Source organism: Mirounga angustirostris, unplaced genomic scaffold, assembly GCF_029215605.1.
Source record: "Mirounga angustirostris isolate CCGP_5_RB_7025 unplaced genomic scaffold, mMirAng1.0.hap1 SCAF_2, whole genome shotgun sequence".
Classification (NCBI taxonomy): domain Eukaryota; kingdom Metazoa; phylum Chordata; class Mammalia; order Carnivora; family Phocidae; genus Mirounga; species Mirounga angustirostris.
In genome coordinates this window covers 115,705,633-115,716,342 of record NW_026991710.1, presented here as the reverse complement: position 1 = coordinate 115,716,342, position 10,710 = coordinate 115,705,633, and positions in this window count along the sequence as shown.

Sequence of the window (10,710 nt, the reverse complement as noted above, 5' to 3'; positions counted from 1 at the left end):
GAGCTCTTGCCTGTAACCTAATAATTAGGAACTGTATCCAGAGGAATTTTCACTACCTCAAATTCAGCACTTCATAAATGGAAATGTGCTCAAATTTCCAATCACTTCATAAAAAGAAATCAGCTGTTTACCACCAAACATGCCTAATTCAGTCACATGCTCCTTTATTCATCAGCTCATTCAGGCTTGAAACCTAGAAGTCTCCTTGGACTCCTCTTCCTCTTTATCCTCCATAATAAATCAAGCACAAACACTTGTTGGTTTTTTCTCCAGAATTTCTAATTCATCTGCCCTTTTATCTCTAATCGCAATCTAGACTTTATGCCTATATATTGTAAAACTCATCAGCTAGATTTTGCTGATCCCAGATTTCTCCTCATAAACTCTCTGGCAGAGCTGACAATATAACCTTGCTCAGTAGCTGCTTTGACCAAATTATTCCCTTTAGAGATGCCTTCAGTAGATTCCATCTTCAAATCAAACTCACTTTCCTGGTCTAAAGGCTTTGCCATAAGCAGACATGATACAATCAACTCCTCTGTATTGACTAGTCTTGAATTTACTCAGATTTAACTCTTCTAGAAACCAAAAGCATGGTATACGTGGCATACATGTCTTTCCTCAAATTGAAAACCACATACACACATCATTGAAAATGAACTTCCACCCTCCTGATCATCTCCTCCAAGTGTTTAAGGACCAATGCAAAGCCCACTACTCTTATGCTTTAGTGCATTTAGAGTTGTAACCCACAGTTTTATAGTTAATCACATGCTATAGTGTGTTTCTGTGGCTTATTACAGATTCTTCTTTATCCAAGCTGAATTACTGTGAGTTCCTAGGGCTGAAGAATTATGGTATACTTTCTATATCATAAAATGTATTATTAATTATATAGCAGATACAAAATAAATAATGACTAATTAACTTATAAATGAAGTAATTGTCTTCACTTAAGAAATATTTTGATTTAATAGTCTGAAAATTAAGAGTGACTTGATAATGAGAATTTCTATTCTGACCTCTTTGACTTTCTCTGTTGCTCTAAGCAAGTCATTTTAGCTATTCTGGATGCATTTTCTTAATCCGAAAATGGAAGTAAGACTTGTCATCTGTCTTATTCATAAAGAGTGGTGAGGAGTATCCTAGTCAATGCAAAGCACATGGCTAACACAAAGTTTAATAAAAATGATAAATAACATCTATTACAAAATTGAACCATTGTTCAATTTCTTCTGCCCTTTCAGTTCTTTGATTCAATAGTCTCTCACTGAAATCTGAGAGCTTTAATTTGAGAAAGTATTTTACTAATAATCACACTTTCTACATTACCCTTTTCTTATCATTAGGCACACCTGGATGATATCAAATTATTCTTTTAAGGAAATCAATATATCACTATATGTGCATAGAGAAACATCTGGTAATGGAACTTCAGGTAAAGCAAACCTGGGTATGACAAAGCTGTGTTAGAGCAAGATGGTAAAAAAGATGGTTCCCAACTTAAGCTTTCTTTGCAGAAGGAACAACTAGCAACTACCCATAGATAAGATGCCTTTGTGAAGACCACAGAACTTGGCGGTGAGGCTGAAGCACCCCCTTGGATGACAAAAACCAAGAAAAATCACATTAGAAAGATAAGACTGATTTCATTTTGACCACATCTACCTTCCCCCAGGCCAGTACAACACCACACGTAGGGTGGTCCCCTGGCCTATTTCTCTAGTGGGCAAAGGAAAGCCCAAGGTGGACACTCAGTTTCCCCATAATTCTGGGAAGTTTCCCATGAGCCCCACTTAGGTATTACCTCATAAGGATCACTGGGGCAAATCTGCTAGAGACAAAGAAGGGGAGAGGGCTCACAGTAATTAGCATGTAGATCTTGGCACACAGCATTCCTGTTGGCAGTGGTGCCCATATGCAGACCCAATCCAGTGACTCTGTCTGGCCATGGAGCTTGGTTGGCAGTTCTGCCCAGTTTGGAGCAAAATCCATCAGGCTGTCCCAGCGCAGAGCCCATTCTATGACCCCACCCAGACAGTAAGCGAGTCAGAAGTTCCATTTAACTGCTGGATGTAACTTTTAGTTCTACCCAACCACAAAGACTCAAATATTTTGTCTGGCCAGGTACTTCAAGAAGCCACAGGTCTTTTAGTCACAATTACAAGTAACAAATTTTAACACCAAGCAGAATTCAATGATGGCCCTCAGGTCCCTGCACAAGTGAATGGGTGAATGGTTTTGAGGAAGCAGAATTCCCAGTCACTGTACTAACTGTAAAAGGTTTTCTCTAGACACATGTATACTGTCCCCCCCCATACACAGATGTACATTCATATAAAGCATGAATAAATCAAGAAATTGGAAAGAATAGGTAGCGTGAGATACAGCCAGAGACAAGATAAAAATAATTAATGTTAAACAAATGTGTACTATGTGCCTTTAACACTGTTCTGAGGACCAAGTAAAAACTAACTCATTTAATTCTCATGCCAACTTTATGAAGTCCACACTATTTTTTTTAAAAAAATTGTATCTATTTATTGGAGGGGGGCAGGGGGAGAGGGAGAAGCAGACTCCCTGCTGAGCAGGGAGCCCAGCATGGGGCTCGATCCCAGGACCCTGAGATGATGACCTGAGCCGAAGGCAGACGCTTAACCGACTGAGCCACCTCAGTGCCTCAAAGATTTATTTATTTTTTGAGAGACAGAGAGAGAGAGAGAGAGAGTGGGAGAGATAGCGCAAGTGGGAGGGATAGAGGGAGAGAGAATCTCAAGCAGACTCCATGCTGAGCTCAGATCCTGAAGTGGGGCTCCATCTCATGATCCTGAGAACAAGGCCTGAGCTGAAACCAAGAGTGAGTTGCTTAACTCACTTTGCCACCCAGGTGCCCCATGAGGTCCACTCTATTAGGAAGAAACTGAGGTAAGTTGGAGTCAAATAATTTGTTCGACATCACATAGGAAGTGTTTGGCACATTTTAGGTGTCTTTAAATAAAAGCATTTAAAATTATTCCTATTCCCCAACCACCAAATGTTTTATTTTCCATCTGTTTGTAAGTATTGAAATTTCTTTGCTTAATGGGCAAAGGGAAAAGAAAATTCCATCAACAAGAGTATTGTTGATGAATATTACTTATTCTTTAGGATATCCATAGGTAACGGGACATACTAGTGTTTATCTGGACAATGCCTTACTTAACTGTGGGGAGATGTTAGGAGTAGAAGTGTAATTTGGGGCATTCTCTCACCACTGAAAAATCCTGCAAATAGTAAGGGAATTCAAGACAAATTACAGGCATCATTTCCACATCCTGCCTTGAAACCATAGCTAGTAAAAATGATTTCACTTCTAATTAACAATTCCACATTCCTCTTAGTTTCTTGCTTCCAGAGTGTTTTTGTTTTGTTTTGTTTTTGGTAGGATGCAGGTGACCTGTGGACAGAACAACAGGGATATTTGGATGAATTACTTATTTTAATTGGAGATTTTAACACTTCCTCAGAAATTGTTTGGTTCAAACCCACAAGACATGAAGATATAGAATGTTTGAAGCTTTCTATTGAGACTTGATGAAAACCAACTAAATCGCAAAGAATCAATATCTTAGAGACTATGACAATATATAGCAAAATTGGAAATGAATAATAAAAGGATAGTTTTAAAAAGTTTGTATATCTTAAAAATAGACTGCTAAGAAAATCCCAGGTGGAAGAAATTTACAAAATACTTGGAACAAGATAACAATGAAGAAAACAAGCCAACCTTCTTGGGCTGCAGCTAAAGCACCCTAAGGGGGAAATTTGGAAGGCAAGAGGAATATAGAGGTAGATACAGTGGAAAATCACAAGAATAGCACAGCATAACAACAGTGATAAAAGCAGGAGGACAACTGTGCCCACTGATCAAGATGAAGGATTATGAACCTAAGAACTAACTAATAGTATTTTTAAAAGATAACAGTTTTGGGGCGCCTGGGTGGCTCAGTTGGTTAGGCGACTGCCTTTGGCTCAGGTCATGATCCTGGAATCCTGGGATAGAGTCCGGCTTCAGGGTCCCTGCTCGGCGGGGAGTCTGCTTCTCCCTCTGACCCTCCTCCCTCTCATGCTCTCTGTCTCTCATTCTCTCTCTCTCAAACAAATAAATAAAATCTTAAAAAAAAAATAACAGTTTTGAGTGAATTAGCTGTAATAATGCAATAATAATGTGTTCCATTAAAATCAGTTTTTAGAAAATAAAGGAAGTTATTTAACAAGAAATTAAGGGGTGCCTGGGTGGTTCAGTTGGTTAAGCAACTGACTCTCGGTTTCAGCTCAGGTCATGATCTCAGGGTGGTGAGATGGAGTCTCACTTCGGGCTCAGCGCTCAGCATGGAGTCTGCTTGAGACTCTCTCTCTCCCTCTCCCTCTGCCTCTCCCCATCACTTGCACTCTCTCTCATAAATAAATAAATAAATAAAATCTTTTTTAAAAAAGAAAGAAATTTAAATGATGCTGAGGTGCAATGATGGAAATGCATGTCCCGATGAGATCATTGTCAAGACATGTAGTGAAACACCCCAACTTTTTTAGTTATTCATGCATCTGAGATCCATAAATGAGAAAGGAAAAAATAAAGAAGAATACGGATGGTTAATCTATCTTACCTGTAGATCAGTGCCATTCGCTATTTCACTGTCCAGGGAATTCACTACTGCTTTCAGATTTCTGAGAAAAAACAAGTGTAGAACAAACTTTCATACTTCTGTTTCCCTGGCAGAATCTCTGACCTAATAATCAGAAGTTTCTCTGTAGTATAATTTTTAAGTACTAATATCATATGAATCATAAGATATGCTCCACAATTTAATTCTATAGTAAAGGAAGAAACAAAAAAAAGCCTTGAGATGGGTTTATTAACCTTTTAGCTATATAATAAGACAAATGTGGCAATGGAAAATCATTTCAGAGACTTTCATTTGAGTTTCAGTATGAATATGTATTTTAAATTACTACTTTCTCCTATAAAATCTTTCTCCTTCATTTACTAGACTTGAGTCTTATCTCCATCATACAAGTGCAAAGGTAATTTATACTTTTAAACTGGAAATGCACCACTGTAACCCTGCTTTGCTTTATACAACATTTCCTGTCGTAGATGAATTTTCCAGGTTGTAGATAACTGAATGAGTTGTGGTGTTTTGTAACATGCATTCAAATTTCTTTTGCCAGTGACATATGTTTCTATCACAGTTCCTTAATATTATTCCAATTTACTGTTAAATAAGCCCCTCCCTTTGCTAGAAAATGAGAAATGTGCAATATGATTTAGTTTAATTCAAAAATTTAATTCATTCAACAAATAATAAGCCACTACAATGTGTCGGGTTGAGTGTTGTGCATTCAAAGGTAAAGGCCAGGGCGCCTGGGTGGCTCAGTTGGTTGAGCAACTGCCTTCGGCTCGGGTCATGGTCCCGGGGTCCTGGGATCGAGTCCCGCATCGGGCTCCCTGCTCTGTGGGGAGCCTGCTTCTCCCTCTCCCACTCCTCCTGCTTGTGTTCCCTCTCTCGCTGTGTCTCTCTCTGTCAAATAAATAAGTAAAATCTTAAAAAAAAAAAAAAAGGTAAAGGCCAGTTTTTCTCAAGTAATTGGGAGTGTGACGATGAAAGAGACCCATAAACAGATATAAGATAGTATTTTAAGGGCCTGGTAGAGGCATGGATAGGCATTATGGAAGCGTTTAATATTAATACCTAATCCCACCTAAGGAGAGTAGAGATGAAATCCTGGATGGATGACTCATAAACTGAGCATTAATGGCTAAGAAAGCAAAGGGTTACAGGAGGGTTGGGATTGTGGAAAGCATTTCAGCATGTGTACTGCCAAGGAAGGGGGGAAGGAATTGTGCAGAGTGCACAGGGACCTCAAGCTGAGTGTGAGGCAGAAAGAAAGGCTTAAGGCTGGAGAGAAGTAGGCAAGGGCCAGGTCATATAAGACCACATAGGCCATGGTGAGCATTGTTTATGTGATTCCTTTGGGTAGTAAAAAAGGGGACGTTCAGAAAACCCTATACTGAGTAGAGGCTAGATTCTAGAGAATCAACATGTAAGAAGGGTTACAAGCAAGAGGTTATGACAGTGTTCAGACGTGAGGAGAACAAAACTAGGGCTGTGGACATAGAGATTGTGGTAAGGGGGTGTATTGGTTTCCTATTGCTACTATAATAAATTACTGCATACTTAGTGGCTCCCAAACAATACAAACCTGTTATCTTACAGTTGTGGTGCACAGAAGTCTGAAATGGGTCTCACAGAGCTAAAATCAAGGTGACAGCAGAGCTGTGTTCTTTCTGGTTGCTTTAGGGCAGGATCTTCTTCTTTGCCTTTTCCAGCTCTCTTGCATTCCTTGGCTCATCGCCTCTTCTTTGCATCACCCTGACCTCTGTTTCTGTTGTCACATCTCCTCCAACTGTGATCCTCCTGCTTCCCTCTTGTAATAACTATGATCACACTGGATTTGGCTCACCCACGTAATACTGGATAATCTCCTCATCTCAAAATCCTTAATCTCATCTGCAAAGTCCCTTTTGCTAGGTATGGTAATGTATTCACAGGCCTGAGGGATTGGGATGTAAGCATCTTTGGCAGGCCCTTATTCTGTCTACTGAAAGGGACACATTAAAAAAGTACTTGGGAGGACTGGTCAGTTATGAAGGTGGTACAGGATGAGTGAAAGACAAAGCAAAAACTCCCAGGTATTTAACTTATCTGACTTTAAGAAATGTCACTAACTGAAATGAAGACTACTGGAGGAAAACTCATTCAGGTGTGAGGTATGTAGCATGTGAAGATGGGGGTGCCTGTGGAACCTCAAGCCAACAGGAGATGTCTAGCAGGTATGTTGCTATCTGAACCCAAAGCCTGGAGGAAAGTTGCATTGGAGATTTAGAGTTGCATGTTTCAGTCTCTAGAGAGTAGAGTTGAATCCATGTTGGATGAAAATACACAAGAAGAGATTGAGAATAGGAAGCACAAGAGGAAGCTAGCATTTAGGGGTATTTGGAAAATGATCAGTTCTCAACGTTGCCTGGGGAGGACTTGTCAGGCAGAAATGGGAAATTGGGAGAAGAGAGTGTCTCATGGGCCAAGGGAGCAGAGCAATGGTGTTTACCCTGTGCTCCCCAAAGTCCCAGTAGGTGTCACCGCACTTCACAATAGAGAAAGCAGGGAATAGATGGTACTCCACAGCTCTCCCCACAATTAGAGTAACTGCTTTTATTTGGGTAACTGGTTTACATTTTTTCATGGGGTTTAACTTAAGTAAGGCATTTTGTGATAAAATTGCATTTACATTTGGAAAACCTCTAGAGAGTTTGAGTTAGAGTGAATGATGAATTTCACATGGTTGTTTGGCTAGAGCATTGTGTGAATGTAGCCAAAACAGTTCAGCCACTGATTACTTGTATATATCTACATAATTGATGGTGAGTGCCGTTGGTTCCCTGTGTTCGCAGAGCATCTTGGCTACAGTTCCATCATGGCCCTTTTCACACTCCTATTTTCATTTTTGGTTTAACTTCTCTGTCTCTCCCTGTAGACTCTCCCTGTAAACTTCTCTCCACACTAAAAATCTCTCTGGTGACTTTCATCTTTGTATTACAAGTGTAAAAAGATGAAGAAATATGTATTGACTAGACCTCATCTTAAAGAGAAAACTGCCTGTCTTCAGATAGAGACAGACCTCATAAGCATGTTCAAACATAATATGATGCTTCCTAAACTGCTGTGCAGGAGAAAGAGAGAAAAATGTTTTGTTCCTGAGGCAAAAGGAGAGGGAAAGGAAGAATGAAGAAAGAATAAAGGGAAAAAGCAAGATCATAAAGAGAAGGCAGACCTGATGATGCAACTCTGGCCCATAAATAGTCAATAATGTTTCTATGCTTATAAATCCTTCTCTTTAAGTTAATAACTGATAGAAGCTATGAATTTTTGGCTGAGCTAATATAGAGCAAAACAGAAACTGTGTGTGAGAGGAGGTATTTGACAAAAGTGCCATTAAAATGTAATATACTGAGAATTTGAAGAGATCGTGAAGAGGCTTTGTACTATAATAGGTGAAGGGTATTTGAAATAGGATATTTTAGGCCAGTGCTACCCAATAAAAATATTATGTGAGTTATAAAAAGCAAGCTACATATGTAATTTTAAATGTACTTACAGTCACATTGAAAAAGTAACAATAAATAGTGGAACTCATTTCAATAATAAGTTTTTATTTAACAAAATCTATCCAAAGTATTTTCATGTAAGCATTCAATCACTATAAAAATTTTCAATGAAATATTTTACTCCTTTTTTTGGAACTAAGTCTTCAAAGTCTGGTGTGCATTTTATACTTGCTGTACATTTCAGTTTGAAGTAGCCACATTTCAAGGGCTCAATAGCCACATGCGGTTAGTGGCTTCCATATTGGACATCAAAACTCTAGATAACTTGCAGCCAATATTAAGATTTCATTTTGAGTGCTCCTCTGGGATTGTTGAACTGAGACCAATTATGGAACTGCATCTTGGATGGTTCTTTTGTCATCTTTGCATCTGTCAATGATTGCTTATGGCAGTCTGTGGAGTTTTGGAGAATGGAATCTATGGATGTGTGGACATGGCTTTCTAGGAAATGTCATAAAAGCTATTTGGCATAAAATGTATCTATTTCATAATTAAAAGAGATTCGTTCTGTGTAAGGAGCATAGTTACATACATTATTAGTGACCTCATATATAATCAGGGCCAGAGGTATTTTAATATGATGAGAAAGCACGAAGAGCCACACTATGGATCTTAGACTTCTCTTTGCTTTGCCTGTGCCATGGATTATTTTAAAACTCAAAATTATTACTGAAGCTTGAAATTCTGATTCATGTGAGTCTGGTTTAATAGTTCAGTCCTTTGTATTCTTTTTAATTAAGAGGGTAGAATATTTAATATGAAGAAAATGAAGTCTACGAAGATAAGCAAGCCTAATAACTTGGTTGTTAATATAGCCTCAATTATTAAGAAAGTACTTGACTGCTTAGCAGAGCTTACTTGAGCTATAGTGGTGCTGCTCTACATTTTAGTCACTAGCCACATATGGCTATTTAAATTTTAATTAATTAAAATTCAATAAAAATTCGGGTCTTTACTTACACTAGCCATATCTAAAGTGTTCAATAGGCACATATGGCTAGTGGCGATTCTATGGACGAGATGAATATCCAGCATTTCCATCATTGCAGAAAGTTCTGTTAAACAACACTGCTCTATAAATTAGAGAAACAATTGTGAAATAGAGTGTCATAAGCTAGAGAGAGACTTTGTTTTGAGTTAGAACATTCCAATAAAATAAGGCGGAGATGTCAAGCACGCAACAAGGAAAATAATTTGTTTTGGTTTTGAGAGATGAAAGCACAGGAAAGGTGAGTGTTCAAATGGGGAGAGAGGCAGGGAATGAGAGAGCTGGGAGGGGCCATATGTTCTGCCATGTCATTCTATTCTTGTGGGTACTAAATGTTTAATAGCATTACTGAACTTGAGAATAGGCAAAATGTGTGTGTGTATGTGTGTGTGTGTGTCTGCGTGCATGTGTGTGTGAATGTGTGGATTTCCTGTTAAAGCAACTAAGTTTCAGGTATGGATCGGTCTGGAAGTAGATGGTACCAGGAAAAAGTAGGGCTCTGGAATCCCAGAAATTGTGAGAATGACTTGACTTTCCTAGTATTTTGGAATTTGTTATTCAAGCCATGTATCTAGGTTTCTAAGAGAGACAAGGAAGATATATCTAATATTTTTTTTTTAAAGATTTTATTTATTTGACAGAGAGAGACACAGCGAGAGAGGAAACACAAGCAAGGGGAGTGGGAGAGGGAGAAGCAGACTTCCCGTGGAGCAGGGAGCCCGACGCGGGGCTCCATCCCAGGATCCTGGGATCATGACCTGAGCCGAAGGCAGACGATTAATGACTGAGCCACCCAGACGCCCCAGATATATCTAATATTTTAATTATATTAGTACATGATGATGTCTGGCATTAAATAAATCCTCAACAAAATGGTAGAATGAATGGATTAATCCAGTACCAATTGACTTTCTTGAAGCAACTTTTGTTCAGAGACAACTATTAGCGTATGGAAGGTTAACACAGCCTAATCTTTGACTTGCTTTGATTTTGCAATGACAACATAAATTTAGATAAATGGTAACTCAGGTAGAATTACTTTTAGAAGCTGAAAGGTAGACTAGCTTGTACCGGAGGCCCCTTAACTTTTGGAAATCCATAGTGTTTCTTTATGTTAGATTTACTGCTACCTTCAAAAGTCTGAAGTAACTAAGTATACACTAATGTGCAGCCCATCTTCTTAAACTACAGAATAAACCTTATAAATGGAAAGGACTTTGCAGACACCATCACGTTGAAAAATGCAAAAAAGTAGATGATATGAAGACACTGACCCTTTTGACTCGTTCTAAGAAAGACAATTCTAGAAATGCATCTTGGTTTTGATCCCAGCAAACCAGTCCTGAGGTCTGATTTAAGTGCCAAATTGTCTTGTCTGGAAGCTGGTTTAGATTCAGTGTTTCTCAACTGTATAAAAAAGACTTCATTAAGTTGGCTTTCATTCTATTTATGCCTTTGTCATTTCCTTCACTGTTTAAGTGAAAATAACACATAGGAAATCCTTGCTGACAGGCCT